At 39.4% G+C, this 16,413-nt stretch overlaps 1 pseudogene across 1 annotated transcript; it reads left to right on the top strand.

Annotated features, from left to right (window-relative positions):
• The first annotated feature begins 8,363 nt into the window (after positions 1-8,363).
• Positions 8,364-13,536, top strand: LOC308416241 (nucleophosmin-like; annotated as a pseudogene). The gene is made up of 3 exons: positions 8,364-8,435; positions 10,263-10,353; positions 12,906-13,536. The product of its transcript is annotated as a nucleophosmin-like (transcript).
• The last annotated feature ends 2,877 nt before the right edge of the window (positions 13,537-16,413 follow it).

Here is a 16,413-nt window from a genome sequence, read left to right as displayed (position 1 = left end):
CTCGTTGACCTCGTTCGTCTCGTGGATCTTGTTCGTCTTGTTCGTCCTGTTCGTCTTCTTGGATTTCTTGGTCTTCTTCGTCTTTTTCGTCACGTGTAACAAGTGCTGGTTCTCGAGGATAATAAAGTTTACCGCAGAAGGATCCTATTTCGTGTGCCGCGTCGTTCTTGCAGGCGAGACGGTTGCGCGGGACATGTACCACTGATGCTCCACAGCCTCCATCTGACATACTTATTCTAGTTCAATGAAGCCCGTTGAGTTATAGCAATTTTTCTTAAAAATAATAGAGTTTATAAAATTAAAAAAGAATAAAAGGAGTTAGCAATGTGGGTTTTAGTACATAAAAAGGGGTTACAAATATAAAACCCTACCAGAACTGATAAATAGAAAGCATCACTAAAACCTCAGGTCTTTTGAAATATGTGGTAGATGAATGAGTTGAAGAATTGGTGTTTAAATGTGTGCACGGCTTCCCTAGCTATGACAATGGGAAGGCGCTGATTAGGGACAAGAGTCCCAAACACAAACAACACCCAAATCTTGGTTTCCAAATAGCTTTGTTCACTAAGAAGTAGGGTGCCTGTAAAACAAAAGGTTGAGTTTGGACCTGAGTAGAAAATGTACAATGTGAGTCTACACTATCTTAAGGTGTCTGCTTATAATTCTTAAATAATGAAGACCTATCAAAAGACAAGCAAAGCCAAGTTGAATGAGCCTCTACTCACCAAATCAGAAATAGTTAGAAGGTCAAAACTAAGACAAAGTAATAAATTCCAGCTTTGTAAATGAAAGAAGAGATCACTAGTTCAAATATACAGGAATAAACAAGCGTGCCGATGAAAAGTATGCAGAGAATGACCACTGAGTGCTTTCAAAATGATACCCAACCCACCCCGAGACACACACACACACACACACACACACACACACTACTAAATGCAAAAAAAATAGTTACCTCACAGATGACACATCTATTGAATGTCACTTAATTCAAATAAAACATAAAGGAAAGAATATTACTCTCTCTCTCTCTCTCTCTCTCTCTCTCTCTCTCTCTCTCTCTCTCTCTGTGTGTGTGTGTGTAAGTACGTGTTAATGTACGTATGTGCATATATGTGTTTGTATATGCATGTATGTATGGAGGGTGCACCTGTGGATGCCAGAGGTTAAGAAAGGTGTCTTTCTTCCTGATTCTCTACCTTATTATTTTGAGAAAGGGCCTTCCCATTGAACCTAAAATTGAATTGGCTAGGCTTGCTGACCAGTGAGTTTCACCATCTGTCTGTCTTTATGAAAATCCCTCTCAGTGCTGAGGCTACAGGTTTGGGTAACTGTGTCCAGATTTTTATGTAATTTCAGAAAATTAGAACCTAGGTTCTCCATGCTTACTCAGCCAGTATTATACTGATTGAGCCAGGTCCCCAGACCTATGTTTAAAAATGACTAGGCCAAAAATGGACGATCTAACACCAAAAACGAGGATGTATTAGACAAACCTGAGGGGAGATTTTATACAATAATTGGCATGTGAACTTTGAAAGTGTTAGGGTCATTAGCTAAGGGAAGACTAAGCAAGGGTATGGTCTATAATAAAGAACACTGGAGGCCAAGGAAATGCAATAGGCAGTTTTCAACTAGATATCTAACTGTAATGGCTATAATCTCAAGGTGGTCTGAAAATGAGATGGTAATTTCCTGATTTGAAGAACTGTGTTGTCACTTTGATCTTTGTAGGAGATACACATCCAGTTACTTAGCGGTGATGGTGTATGAGATATGCAACCACTGGAAAAAATCCAGAAAGAAACGAGGCTCCCTGTTTTGTGGATTCCACTGTTTTCTAGCTTGAGGCTTTGCTTCTCAGAGATACACCATCACCATTACTTACTTCAGCCTAACTTTCTTCTACTCAGGTGTAATGTGTGTCCTTTGAACCTCATCCAACCTACTACTTCCCTTTGTACCTTCTATGTACTGGTTCTATCTAAACAAATGACCCTTGGTTTCAATATTTGAAGCCAGTTTCTGATTGCATAACCCCCTTAGAAGCTGGCCCAAAACTACCAGGAGTCTACTTGTAAAAAAATTAATAAATAAAAAGAAATGAGTACTGAGATTCTTTAGTTTTTTGCAGCATGGGAGATCATTTCCTGTCTGAACATAGGACCATGTGAATCAGGTGTGTAGCATGTAGTTTCTTTTTTTTTTTAAACGACTTTATTTTACAAAACAAAGATAAATGTACAAATTTTAAATATTTTTTGCTTAAAATTATACATTTTTGTCAGTACTGTCTTTTCAGACATTGAAATAATTTTTACATAAAACCATGTGAATATGTTTTTTTAGTCAGTACTTGTTTTTTTTCTAGGGATTGACAGTATGCATTGAAAACCTAATAGTTACAATAAGCATAGAGTACATGCAAAACAAAACGCAACATGGAAATAGTCAAAGGCTTCTTGTTTTGTAAATATATGTATATTTTTTTGTTTTCTTTATTTCTTGGACTTCATACAGTCTGTGAGTTGTTTCTGGGGGCTGCATATTATGTCTGTTCTTTTGTGACTGGGTTATCTTACTCAGGATGATATTCTCTAGATGCAGCCATTTTCTTAAGAATTTGGTTAAGTCATTGTTTCTGGTGGCTGAGTAGTATTCCATTGTGTATATGTACCACAATTTTTGTATCCATTCATCTTCTGAAAGACATCTGGGTTCCTTCCAGCTTCTGGCTATTATAAATAGAGCCGCTATGAACATTGTGGTGCATATATTTTGTTGTGTATTAAAGTGTCTCTGGGGTATATGCCCAGAAGTGGAATAGCTGGGTCTTCAAATAGTACTATATCCAATTTTCTGAGGTATCGCCAGACAGATTTCCAGAGTGGTTGTATTAGCATGCAACCCCACCAACAGTGGAGAAGTGTTCCTCTTTCTCCGCAGCCTCGCCAGCATCTGCTGTCATCTGAGTTTTGGATCTTGGCCAATCTGACTGGTGTTAGGTGGAATCTCAGGGTTGTTTTGATTTGCATTTCCCTGATGGCTAAGGATGTCAAGCACTTCCTCAGATGTTTCTCGGCCATTCGGTGTTCCTCAACTGAAAATGTTTTGTTTAGCTCTGTACCCCATTTTTTAATAGGGTTATTTGATTCTCTGGTGTCTAGCTTTTTGAGTTCCTTATACACCTTGGATATTAGGCCTCTATTTGATGTGGTGTTGGTAAAGATCTTTTCCCATTCTGTTGGTTGCTGTTTTATTTTCTTGACGATGTCTTTAGCCTTACAGAAACTTTGCAATCTCATTAAGTCCCATTTGTTAATCTTTGACCTTAGAGCTTAAGCCATTGCTGTTTTGTTCAGGAAATTTTCTCCTGTACCTATGTGTTCTAAGGTTTTCCATACTTTCTCATCTAATAGTTTCAGTGTATCTGGTTTAATGTGGAGATCTTTGATCCACTTACACTTGAGCTTTGTACAAGGAGATAAGAACGGGTCTATTTTCATTCTTTTGCATGCTGAGTGCCAGTTGGACCAGCACCATTTGTTGAATAGGCTGTCCTTTTTCCATTGAATGTTTACAGCTCCTTTGTCAAAAATCAGGTGACCATATACATGAGGTCTCATTTCTGGATCTTCTATTCTATTCCATTGATCCACATGCCTATTTCTGTACCAGTACCATGCAGTTTTCAGCACAATTGCCTTGTAATATAGCTTGAGGTCAGGGATAGTGATTCCCGCAGATGTTTTTTTGTTGTTGAGGAATGATTTCGCTATTCTAGGTCTTTTGTTATTCCATATGAAATTGCACATTGATCTTTCCAATTCCATGAAGAACTGGGTTGGAATTTTGATGGGGATTGCATTGAATCTGTAGATTGCTTTTGGTAGGATGGCCATTTTTAAGATGTTGATTTTTCCAATCCATGAGCATGGGAGATCTTTCCATTTTCTGAGATCCTCCTCAATTTCTTTCTTTAGAGGTTTGAAGTTCTTGTCATACAGGTCCTTCACTTGCTTAGTTAGAGTCACACCAAGGTATTTCATAGTTTTTGTAACGATTGTGAAGGGTACGTTTTCCCTAATTTCTTTCTCCACATGTTTGTCCTTTGAGTACAGGAAGGCTACTGATTTGAGTTAATTTTGTATCCAGCCACTTTGCTGAACTTGTTTATCAGCTGTAGGAGTTCTCTGGTGGAATTTTTGGGGTCACTCAAGTACACTATCATGTCATCGGCAAAGAGTGATGTTTTTATCTCTTCCTTTCCGAATTGTATCCCCTTGATCTCCTTTTGCTGTCTAATTGCTCCAGCCAGGACTTCCAGTACTATGTTGAATAGGTAGGGGGAGAGTGGGCAGCCTTGTCGCGTCCCTGATTTTAGTGGGATTGCTTCAAGTTTCTCGCCATTAAGTTTGATGTTGGCTGTTGGTTTGCTGTATATTGCTTTTATTATGTTTAAGTATGGGCCTTGGATTCCTGTTCTTTCCAGGACTTTTAACATGAAGGGGTGTTGGATTTTGTCAAATGCTTTCTCAGCGTCTAGTGAGATGACCATGTGATTTTGGTCTTTGAGTTTGTTTATATGGTGGATTATGTTGATGGATTTCCTTATGTTAAACCATCCCTGCATCCCAGGGATGAAGCCTACTTGGTCATGATGAATGATCATTTTGATGTGTTCTTGGATTTGGTTTGCAAGGATTTTATTGAGTATTTTTGCATCGATGTTCATAAGTGAGATTGGTCTGAAGTTCTCTTTCCTTGTAGGGTCTTTGTGTGGTTTAGGTACGAGGGTTATTGTAGCCTCAAAAAATGAGTTGGGTAATATTCCATCTGATTCTATCTTTTGGAATAGTTTGGCGAGTATTGGTGTTATATCCTCAATAAAAGTCTGATAAAACTCTGCACTGAACCCGTCTGCACCTGGGATTTTTTTGGTTGGGAGGCTTTTGATGACTTCTTCTATTTCTTTAGGTGTTATAGGGTTATTAGATGGTTTACTTGGTCCTGGTTTAACTTTGGGACCTTGTATCTGTCTAGGAATTCATCCATTTTTTCCAGATTTTCCAATTTTGTGGAGTATAAGTTTTTGTAGTAGGATCTGATGATTTCTTGAATTTCCTCAGTTTCAGTTGTTATGTCCCCACTTTCCTTTCTGATTTTGTTAATTTGGATACTCTCTCTTTCCCCTCTAGTTAGTCTGGCTAGGGGTTTATCAATCTTGTTGATTTTCTCAAAGAACCAACTCTTGGTTTTGTTGATTTTTCAATGGTTCTTTTTCTTTCTATTTGGTCTATTTCTGCCCTAATTTTGATTATTTCTTGCCGTCTACTCTTTTTGGGTATATCTGCTTCCTTTTGTTCTAGGGCTTTTAGCTGTGCTGTCAGGTTGCTGGTGTGAGCTCTCTCCAGTTTCTTTTTGGAAGCACTTAGGGCTATGAGTTTTCCTCTCAATACTGCTTTCATTGCATCCCATAGGTTTGGGTATGTTGTGTTTTCGTTTTCGTTGAATTCTAGAAAATCCTTAATTTCTTTCTTTATTTCTTCTTTGACCCTGCTATCCTTTAACAAAGCATTGTTTAGTTTCCATGTGTATGTGGGCTTTTTGTTGTCTTTGTTGTTGTTAAAGACCAGCCGTAGACCATGGTGATCTGAGAGGATGCATGGGAGTATTTCAATCTTCTTATATCGTTGGAGGCTCGTTCTGTGTCCAATTATGTGGTCAATTTTCGAGAAGGTGCCATGGGGTGGTGAGAAGAAGGTGTATTCTTTTACTTTGGGATAGTATGTTCTGTATATATCTATTAATTCTAGTTGGTTCAAAGTCTCTGCTAGTTTTGCAGTGTCCTTGTTCAGTTTCTGTTTCCCTGATCTGTCCATTGGTGAGAGTGGGGTATTAAAGTCTCCCACTATTATTGTGTGGGGTGAAATGTATTTTTTGAGCTTTAGTAGGGTTTCTTTTATGAATGTGGGTGATTTTTTATTTGGAGCATATATGTTAAGGATTGAGAGTTCCTCCTGACAGATTTCCCCGGTAATGAGTAAAAAGTGTCCTTCCTTATCTTTTTTGATAACTTTTGGTTGGAAATTTACTTTATTCGATATTAGAATAGCCACTCCAGCTTGCTTCTTGGAGCTGTTTGCTTGGAAGTTTTTTTCCCACCCTTTTACTCTGAGATAATGTCTGTCTTTGTCTCTGAGATGAGTTTCCTGTATGCAGCAAAAGGCTGGATTTTGTTTATGTATCCAGTCTGATAGTCTATGTCTCTTTATTGGGGAGTTGAGACCATTTATGTTAATAGATATCAAGGAATAGTTGTTTCTGTTTCCTGCCATTATTGCTTTTTTAGGTTGAGTTGTGTCTGTGTTTTTTTTTTTTTTTTTCTTTTAGTTTTCTTGTTTAGGAGTTTTCTTGTTCTTACTAGGCTGTATTTTCCCTCACTGTATTGGGTTTTCCACCTATAATTTGTTGTAGTGCTGGGTTTGTGGTCAGATATTGTGTGAATTTTGATTTGTCTTGAAATATCTTCGTCTCTCCATAGATGGTGATTGATAGTTTTGCTGGGTATAGCAGCTTGGGCTGGCACTTGTGCTTTCTTAAGGAGTGCATGATGTCTGTCCAGACTCTTCTAGCTTTCATAGTCTCTGTTGAGAAATCGGGTGTGAGTCTGATTGGTCTGCCTTTATATGTTACCTGACCTTTTTCCCTTACTGCTTTTAGTATTCTTTCTTTACTTTGGACACTTGATGTTTTTACTATTATGTGTCGGGAGGTATTTCTTTCCTGGTCCAACCTATTTGGAGTTCTGAAGGCTTCTTTTATGCTCGTGGTCATCTCATTCTTGAGGGTAGGGAAGTTTTCTTCTATGATTTTGTTGAAGATATTTACTGTGCCCCTTAGTTGATACTCTTCTCCCTCTTCTATTCCTATTATCCTTAGGTTCGGTCTTCTCATTGTGTCTTGGATTTCCTGGACATTTTGGGTTAGGAGCTTTTTGTTTTTTGCATCTTCTTTGGCTGTTTTGTCTATGTTTGCAATGTTGTCTTCTGCCCCCGAGATTCTCTCTTCGATCTCTTGTAATCTATTGGAAATGCTTGCTTCTGTGACTCCTGATTTCTTTTTTTGGTGTTCTGACTCTAGGGTTATCTCTTTTAGTGTTTTCTTTATTGTGTCAAGCTCTGTTTTAATTTCTTTCTTCCATTCCTTTATTTCTTTGGTTCTGTTTTCCTCTAGTTCTTTGAGTTCTTTGAGTGTTTTTCTTGTTTCTTCTTTAAAAGCTTCTGAATCTTTTTGCTTTTCCTCCCTTTCTTGTTTAATTAACTCTATCAGCGTCTTGAGGCATGATTTCAGGTCTGTGTCTTCTTTTTCTGGAGTGTTTGGAGTTCTGATGTTTGCTATTATGGGAGAGCTGGGCTCTGGTGTTGCTAGATTGTCTTGGTTCCCTTGGGATATACTCTTTCTCTTTCCTCTTGCCATTTTGTTGTCAGTGATATGTTCTTACCTTTCTCTTGTATCTGGTCTGTATCCCTGGTTCTCCACTGGTTGAGGTGTCAGATGGGTCAAGCCCTGTTTTATGCCTCAGAGTCGTCGGGTGTGAGCAGAAGTTCCAACGTTCTGTTTCTGTTTGCTGGTTCAGGCACAGTTGCTCAGCCTCTATGAGCTGCTGTTCCGCCTGGCAGGTAGGCCAGGCTCCGCTCTGCGTCCAGAAGTCGCCTCTGGGTGGAAACAGAAGTTCTAATTTTCTGTTCCCAATCCCAGTTGCTCAGCCTCTATGAGCCGCCGCTCTGCCTGGCAGGTAGGCCAGGCTCCGCTCTGCGTCCAGAAGTCGCCTCCTGGTGGAAACAGAAGTTCTGATTTTCTGTTCCCAATCGCAGTTGCTCAGCCTCTATGAGCCGCCGCTCCACCTGGCAGGTAAGCCAGGCTCTGCTCTGGGTCCGGAAGTCGCCTCCGGATGGAAACAGAAGTTCTAATTTTCTGTTCCCAATCGCTGGATCGGGCAGAGCGGGGCAGGGCGAGTTAAGGTGTGCACTTTCCGTGTGCACTCCGCAGAGATCTCTGTTCCCCTGCAGTCTTGGTCTCCCACTCACCAGTTGCTCAGCCTCTATGAGCCGCCGTTCTGCCTGGCAGGTAGGCCAGGCTCCGCTCTGCGTCCTAGCATGTAGTTTCTACTACCCTGTTTTAAGCTCCAGGAAGACTACACTACCTAGTTCCCTTGGATCCTCATATAAAACACACACACTAGTTTATTTTCAATATGCTTTTTAGCTCAATGGCTGGGTACTTACAACTCTCCCCTTAGTGGCCCAGTTGCTTTATCCTTGCTCAGCCCCCTAAATCTTTACTGATCAATCAAGAACAACATGGAAAAACAGAACCTTTCTACACGTCACATGCAGATTCCTGATCAAAGCATCAGGACCACTCCCTACAAAGTGAGTTTTGGAAGGCTTTTTGGGACTGGAGATCATGTTAGGTGCCCCTAAAGAGGAAACAAGAAGCCAGCTTGCAGGTTCTCAAAAAGCAGTGGTTAAAAGTCAGAGATGAGGAACTGAGTCACTGAGGCAGAAGATTAAAGCCAGCTTGGTGCTGTAGATGGTAAGGAAGCAGCCATCCGTTATGGTGGTTAGAAGAGAGACGTTTTACCATTGCCGTGGTCACACAGTAGCCTGATCTAAGTATTGAACTGAGCACTGGTTTTGCTCTACTGAGAAGAGTGTGGCCTGGCTCTCATCAGAGCTGATACCACACCAGGAAAGTTGGTTATGAGTCATACTGCAAGAGGCAGGCAGAGTATAAACCAGAATGCAGCCACTGAGAGTCTGCTGGCAATGGATAAGCCAACAGAACCAAATGACAATGATAACTGGCTCCCAGTTCTAGGGACTGTTCTGTGGACTTGACATGGGTTGCACAGGTTTAGTTGTCAAAGATACATCATGGAGTAGATACTGTCTCCATTTTATGGGTCACAAGCTAATCGGTATAGAGGAGAATATACCTTGCTATGTCTCAGCCAGTTTATAGCAAGACCAGAATCACTTTGATCTAATCATGGCCACATGTTTACTGATGTAACTCAAAATACTGTCTAGAGTTTAAGAGAACTTCAAGATATTCCTTAATATCTCCTCCAACCTCCGGCCATTTTCCATTCCCACCTTTCCGAAGAATATAGCATAAACTTATATTTAATAGTGACTAATAAAGTAACCCTGCTTTGGCCTTGAGTTTAACCTCTTAACTCTGTTCATAATCTCCTTTTGTTCTTTTCCCTACTAGCTTTGATGCACCCACCACATTCCAGGTATTCTCTCATAATTGCCTGCTTAGCTTATGTATCTGTGTTTTATTTCTCCCTTTGCTGCCTGGATTTCTGATATCCTTGGTGGGAATTACTACCACGGTGTGCTGATAAATGTTTAACAGTTGATTCCTCAGGCAGGAAAATAAGGGTACATACATGTACCATACAACAATACATGTGCACAGGTACACACACACACACATTTATTATATTTTACTTACATCAAGAACATGTAGCAGTTAATTTATAAACAATCATGTATAATATGTTTTATTACTTTGTTTCTAAATGATCAGTTGGTCTTCATATAATGTTATTGTCAAACTCTTGCAGCTAACATAGTTCCTTGTCTAAGTCTGGTCAGTATGACATACTACATTAATGACTAAGGCAAAGTGAATACAGTTCTGTGCCATAACTTTGTTACTTTTTCAAATCTAAATAACTGAAAAAGCCATAGATCAGTTCACTGCACTTACTAATTTTTGTAATAAACACACCAGCTTGACTGATCTCAATCTTACAACATGATGCCACTGAGCAAGGAATACAAAGCCAGGAAGAAATTTACACACACACACACACACACACACACACACACACACCTCCATTATGCAGTCATAATAGAGGCAAGAAACAAAACAATAGGAAATGAGGCATGTTTTGATCATTTATTGTCTTTTAAAAGTTAAATTTAATCATAAATTAGCTTTTAATGATAGCTATATTTAACATCCAACTTACAAAACTGCTAATGTTTTAACAGTTGACTCCACTGAACAGATATGAACCAGACACAGATACCTCAGCTTCTACTTGGCTGTGTGTGGTCTTTCATGGGAGGGTCTGTATTCCATAAAAGAAACCAAAGGAAACAAGCCTCCTTTCCATGCAGATCAGCCAAGGGACAGGCCTGGAACCCAACCCTGACCAGCTGTGTGTGATCTTTTCCCAGGCTCTCATTCTTGATGAAGTCATGAAGGGAGAGAAGATCAATCATCCAGCGTGCCAGCAGTTGCTAGCCAAGCCTCTGCTTATGAGGCCAGGTATGTACCCTGCCTACTGTTAACACATCTCATCATTCTTCCCATGTGCTCCCGTATCCTGTCCATAATACATTCTACATAAGTTAGTAATTGTTTCTACTACTCACAATCAGAATCATAACAGGTATGCTTTGAACTCTGCATAAAAAAATTTAGACTATCTTTGCATTTTAAGGTTTTGCATGTACATAGTTCTAAGTCTTAGATGAATGTCTGGAAAAGTATTTGCTAATATGTGTATGTAAGAATCTATACATTTGGAGTAACATTACACAAAAGTTTCTAACAGAATTTAAATAAGAAAATGTATTGTAAATTATTCCTCAATATAGAGTAAAAATATGCTAAAGTACTAGCTGAGCATATAATGAGAATATAATTAAAACATGTTACTATTCATCTTTTAATTTTCCTTCAAACACATGTACTTGTTCATTGCCTTACATAACTCATCATTGAATAAGTAAGAGAAACACACAAATCATGGTGTGTTCAACAAAGGAAGTTGAGTTAATCAGCAACCACTTAGGCGAAGATCATTTAATAGTTGGACATTTTGACTCTATTTTGGGAAAAACTACATAGAGGATTGCTACAGAAATATCTCTCACCCTCATTACATTTTCCCATGAAAGGAACATTTTCATTAAACTAGTATATTCACACAAAAGGTTAAGACGAAGAAACATGGGATCCAGACCCCAAATCAGAGAGGTGACAGTCAAGGGAACCCCCACTGTGTAGTAGCTATGTCTCTTGAGGCTCAGGAACAATTTGGCTCTGTTAAATGCTAAACCTGTAACTCCTTAGAGGCAAAAGCCATCCACCAAAATAAACAAACAAATCTGACAGTACAGTAACATGATGAAAACTTCATAGGAGAGCTTTGGAAAATGGGCAGGAAAAAATATGACAAAGGCCGGCTTTCTTGCTCCAATGTAAACCTTCTGGCTGTAATTTAAAAAATCTTCAAATATCCTGGGCAGTACAAGAACAGGCCTTCTCTGAGTCTTGTGTGGCTTGTCTTGCACTCAGTTTTTCAAAACAAGCCATTCAATACAAAAATGGAGACAAAAATGGAGAACAGTACAAAAGACAGGGTTTGAGTCTAAATAGACAGGAAACACAATCAAGAAAACATCTGTCTCAGCTCTACCTCAGCAGAAAACCTCAACTTCCAAGTTCTCATACGTGGTGTGTTTGTAGGAAAAGAGTGTTCTACAAAACAGCACGTGCTCACTCTGGTCTCAAGCCCTCTTGATGCTGTGAGATTTATAAATTATATGACTGGCAGAAAAAACCAACTTGTCATAAAACTTGGGAGAGTGTAACCAGGGTTACCCTATGATCTCAGGGAGCACATCACTCGGTGCAGTTCATTTACAGAAGGAAACACAAGAGTTACAATAATATATACGCATTTCCAAGGGTTGAGTAGGTGTCATTTGTTCAAGTTCTAGTAACTTCTTTGACTTAGTCTTTTAGTATCACTCTTTCTAGCTACAAGGGGACCAAGTAGGGAAACCATCCTATCTTCTTTACTTTCCTCACATGGTAAGGTTGAAAATATACCACAAGAATTAAAAGGTGGGCTTCCTAATGACTAGACTGATAAGCCAATCTGAATTCTCTCTGTTCTATTTATAGATGATGGGGAGAGCTTGACTTGGGGAAATTCTATCTTAAAATATAATGTTATTATACTACAAGTTCAGTAAAGGTATAGAACATCGCCAAGCATGATGGTACTCATCTGTGATTCCATAATTCTGGAAGATGAAGGAAGAAGATTCTTAGCAGCATAACAAAACCTAAAGCTTTGACCACTACACAGTGTATTAGAAATAGCAAAAAGGTGAGTTTGAGTTTGATTTTTTTTAAATCTAGAAGAACTAGATACACCCTAGTACAGATTTTTTTTACTTTATTAAAATACTGAGTTTATTTCACATGTATATTTTTGTCTCCCTACCATTTCCACATCTGACCACCACTGTGACTATGTTCTATAGTAACATTCCATACATACTCAAAAGCAAGTGAAGGGTGGAGTTCCATCCTTAAAAACTAAACAGGCATTTTAGAAAACACATTCTTGGCAATTGAACCTAGACAACATTTATCAAACACAGTAGGGAAAGTTCTCACTTTGCATTATATAAAGGACAGTGAGAAATTAACTATTACAGAAATGAAATGAGATGGAATACTTCAGACTGTTTAAACCATTTTCTTAAAGAGACTTCCTCCACTGCAGAGTTCTTGAATAGCCTCCTGGTTGGTCACCTGGAAACCATTCTTCACATAATTAATGAACAGCTTCCACTTTGGGAATAGAACCACCTTTCTCTATACTTGCTTGCATTTTTGCCTTAATGTCTTCTACAGAACTAGGTCCTTTTGGTGTTTCAGAAGATTTTTCCTGTTTTTTTTTTTTTTTTTTTTTTTTTTTTTGAAGGACTCTTGAGCCTTTGATCTTGATGTTGATGGTTTTATGTCTTTTCCATTTTGGTTTAATTTTTGTGCATTTTTGGCTGGGGTATCTCATACAGATCTCTTCACTCAGAACTACCTTTTCGGTTGTGAACTCAAGGCTGACAATGACTCTCACTTTAAAGTGGATAATGATGAAAATAAGCACTGATTATCATTAAAAACAGTTAGTTTAGGGGCGGGGCAAAGATGAATGACATGTCGTAAAAGCAGAAGCAATGGACTATGAAGGCAGTCCAATTAAAGTAACATGGGCAACTTTGAAAATGTCTGTACAACCAACAGTTTCCCTCCGGGGCTTCAAAATTCCATCACCAGTGGTCTTAAGTTTGAAGTGTGGTTCAGGGCCTGTTCACATTAGTGGACAGCACCTAGTAGCTGTGGAGGAAGATACAGAGTCAGAAGATGAAGATGAGGAGAATGTAAAGCTCTTAGGCATGTCTGGAAAGAGATCTGCTCCTGGAGGTAGTAACAAGGCTCCTCAGAAAAAAAGTAAAACTTGATGGAGATGATGAGGATGATGATGAAGATGATGAGAACAATGAAGAAGAAGAACAACAACAATAACAAGAAAAACAAGAAGGAGGAGAAAGAGCAGGGGGAGGCTTGTATGAAGAGGAAACTGAAAAAAAAAAAAACAAGGTTCCAGTGAAGAAATTTGTACAAGATACCCTAATAGAGGTATACTAATGAGTCTTATTATAAAATCAAGGCAAATAACTCTAATTCATAAGAAGTTATTATATCTGCTAATTCTATCTAAGTCCCTATTGTCCCACTGGTGGGACTAGGCTATAAAATGCTGTGGTCAGCAAACTGTAGACAGCTGGATTTGCTGCTTTTCTGGTCTGTTGAAAGACCAAAGCAATTCACGGAAGGAAGGATTTAAGCAACCTGTGGCTGCAGGGGCATTCGAGTCCATCACGGAAGAGAGGCATGACAGGATGCGGCAGGCAGAGTAGCAGGCACAACAAGGTGGCAGCTCGTTGTTCATGGCAGGCATGTAACAGAGAGCAAAGTGTCAGTGGGGTGAGGTCTTAAACTGTCAAAACCCACTCCCAGGGACATATATCCTCCAGCAAGACCACACCTCACAGCTAGCCTATATTCATCATGGTGGCCAAGGCATGAAAGCAGGAACTTGTAGTGCCTGGGTTCTGTGGCACTCAGACTCAAGTTGTGCTTGGATGCAAGTTGCCATGGATACCAATGCTGGGCTACTTTTCTCATTTTACTGTGTCTAGAACTCCAACCCATAGTGTGGTGCCACCAACACTCAGGTTAGATCTCCCCTATTCAGTTCAATCTCTCTGGAAACATTCTCACAGATAACCCTTGTGCTGACTCTAAATATACTTAGGGTAATGGGTCTGAAAATAGCAGCCAATAGTCTTAGTTTTAAAAGAGTTCCTTAGAATCATTTTCTACATTTCAAATCTAACCAACTATTAACTTCAGCCAGGAATATTTTAAAATCAGGACTTTTGATGATTTAATGTTACATAAAAGTAAATTTCTCCTCCAGATAGTCTAGTCTATCTGGAACACACATTAGAATTTATTACTATCATTGATTATAAATTTTTCTTCTCTATTTGGGGAAAAAGAATGTCTGCACAGTAAAACCACATATTACTGCCTTGTAGAAGTCTCCATGGCTTGAGAACGTGGTGCAGGTAGTGTTTATGATATGCTGCTTTAACAATATTTATCAGAACAACGGATTTGAACTGAAAAGGAAGCATGCCTGAAACTTCCATGGGCTTTTTTCTTTTCAAACATACACATTTCTTTCATGTATAATACTTTGTGTTTGTTAGTCTCAAGGCCAAGGGTACAATATAAAAGTAACCAGTAAATATATGCTATATTTACCAACAAATCATAAACCGGGCAAGTATAGTGCAGGGTGACAACTCACAGAATGGCCCAGGGTGTCTGGGGAGTGAAGGGAAAGTGCTGAAACAGACATGGTGGGGGCAGAGACAGGAGGGTCAGAAAACAGACTTTAAGTGGAGGAAAAGCATCCCAGATGGTTAGAGGTAGTGGCAAGAACGACTGGGAAACATGCTACACAAACTACCTGAGAAAACACTAATCTTCCCCACCAGCTGTGAAAGCCGAGGGCTACAACAGCAGTCATTCCAGATTTGCCCATGGATACAGCCAGGGCAGGGACATCCTGGAAATAAACCACTTTTTGATCGGATTTAAGGCCTGCTCCTCAAGGTAAAAACCGTCCCCAGCACCATTATGAAGGTTGAAAACTTGTGGCTAAACTAAACAAGTCATAGACCCTAGGGTAGACCCTACTAACCCTCTGATAAACGGATTATTTATTAAACTGGCTCCTAACAACTTACTGTTATACTCACAGACCAGTGACTTTCTCAGCTCCCATCTGAGAAGCTTCTTTCTGCAGTGGATGGTGACTAACACAGGTACAGAGACTGAGAGACTGTGGAATGCGTAGACCTGATTGGGCTTCTATCTCAAAACCCCTCCTGTCGTGATTTAGACTCATTGCAGAAAGGGGCGGATAGATCATAAAAGTCACAACCGGTAAATGACCATGAGGAAACAGTGTCTTCTGGACAGGCAGCTTCACATATGTGCTCACAGGATTTGGGGTAGTATGTGATGCCCCGTGCAAGCACAAGGTAAACATAATCCCAGCGCTGAGTGCGGAAGGGGGCACAAAGCTCCACCCCTCACTGAAGTGCCATTGGCTATAGAGAGCTATAGAACAGGGGCTTTTCTTTAAGGGCGTGGCTCTTAGTAACTTAACCATGCCCAGCGAAAGCTCACATTTGTAAAAATATAGTCAACACAAATTTGACTTTTTTTGTTGTTTTTCGTTTTTTTGGCTTGGTTTGGTTATTAAAGAAAAAAGGGGTCGGGGGAGCCCAAATTGGGTAGGCACAGAAAAGTGAAAGCTTGGGTCAGAAGGTGAATATGATGAAAATAAAACCCTTAAAGAACTTATAAAACAACAAGACAGAAGGAAAGAAACCATTAAAAAACTCACCTATTTCTAGGATAGTATAGTCAATTTAAGAAGACAGCATTTTCCAAAAAGTCTTAAAATATTACTATAAAATATAGAGTATTAAATTATCTGTTATAAGTTTTAAAGTAGAGTAGAAATTATTAGAGCGCACTACGGATAGCAAGTATGGTTGTATATAATGATCGTTTTGCTTTTTATGTGTCATAAACTTCAATGAAGTTTTGGTTTCTTGTAATTTTTTTTTGTTTTGTTTTGTTTTGTTTTGAGCTGGAATATACCCATGACATCCAGGTGGGCCTTAAAAATCATTATCCCTCTGCCTCAGCCTCCCAAGGACTGGAATTACTGGTATGTGGCACCGCACCTGGCTTTGGTATGTAGAGCCTTATCTCGCTCTGGGATTCAGGAAAAAAGAAAAACACTCCAAAAACACCGATTAAAAGGTCTAGCATACACTGCCAAGATTCTTCGGGAATCCTCTGGCAATCCCAATGCCAGAGTTTATCTAAGGCGTAAGGGTAGGCTGTCCCCATGGTCTTCACCTGAGGAGTGAATGG

Source organism: Micromys minutus, assembly GCF_963924665.1.
Source record: "Micromys minutus genome assembly, chromosome: 1".
Classification (NCBI taxonomy): Eukaryota; Metazoa; Chordata; class Mammalia; order Rodentia; family Muridae; genus Micromys; species Micromys minutus.
Note: the sequence above shows the minus strand (reverse complement) of the source record. Positions and strands in the feature narration are given on the sequence as shown.